The following is a 1,114-nucleotide window of genomic DNA, read 5'->3' as shown; positions in this document are numbered from 1 at the left end:
GCCCTGGAGTGGTAAAGCCCCCACGGTCCACCCCACCGTCCAGGAAACAGTCGAGTCGCCCTCGTCTGAGTGTGCGGACCCAGCCCAACACAGGCGTGGAATGAAACCCAGAAGCTTCTCAGGGTCACTTGTTAAATGGGTATAGGTCAAAATAAAGTGAAAACAGCAAAATAAGTTATGAGTGCTCGGGGCTCAAAGGTATGGCGTGAATAAGGCTCCGCGAAGCGCCAGTTCTCAGTGGCTCCCCTCTGTCAGGGCCAGCAAAGCGGGGCCAGGGGACGCGTGCAGCCCGCACGGGCCCCTGGGCCTCCCCGTCCCTCCCCCGCCCCGTCTCAGCCCCTCCCTCCCTCCCTCGGCCTCTCCCAGGACACAGAGAGCCTTCGAGACACCTGCAGCGGAACAAAGCTCCCTCCCCCAGCGAAGCCCCCCCTTCCCCTGCGGCGCCTGCCTCGAGCCCCAGCCCCTGGGGGAGGGAGGAGGCCAGGTAGCAACCGAGGGTGTCCTCTCCATCTGCCCTCACCTCAGGTGACAGGGCCATGAAACGGGTGCCTAGAGAGCACGTTCACAGGTGGGAGAGGCAGAATCCTCAGCAGCTCCTCGGCCCGGTGTCCCCACCCCACACCGTCATCTGCGTGAGAAGAACGCTTCAGGGTTTCAAGATGCCAACGCCAGGGCCCTACCCTGAGACGTCATCAGGGAATCATGGTTCCTAAGGACCTAGTGACAGACACTTGACACCTCGGTGACCCTGGCTGCTGAGGACACCTACGCCATACCCACCAGGCAACATTCTGCTGAGAATTCCATTTCTGACACTGCGTGCGTGTTTCTGCATCTAGACACACCCTGCCTTGTTCCACAAACGCTCTGCGGTGACGTGGCTTCCATGTGACCTGCTGTCAGCTTGGTCGTCACAGATGCCACAGAGTTAAGTGTTCTGGCCTTCGGATTTCCCCATCCGTCTGCTCAGCATGAGTTTGCTATGACTCAGGCTCCCTGGACCCAGACACCTCTGGGGACACTCACGGGTGACCCCAGTGCCTGGCCTGGCAGGCGGGCCAGAAGCTACCCTGTCCCATGGTCACCAGCCTGCACTTGCAGCCGACATCCCACG

The sequence above is a fragment of the Sus scrofa genome, chromosome X, assembly GCF_054392235.1.
Source record: "Sus scrofa isolate SSC_HxYL_T2T_F1_AM1 chromosome X, Sscrofa_HxYL_maternal_Yorkshire_Landrace_v2.0, whole genome shotgun sequence".
Lineage (NCBI taxonomy): Eukaryota > Metazoa > Chordata > Mammalia > Artiodactyla > Suidae > Sus > Sus scrofa.
The sequence above is the reverse complement of the archived record's forward strand: the minus strand, read 5'-3'. Positions refer to the sequence as shown.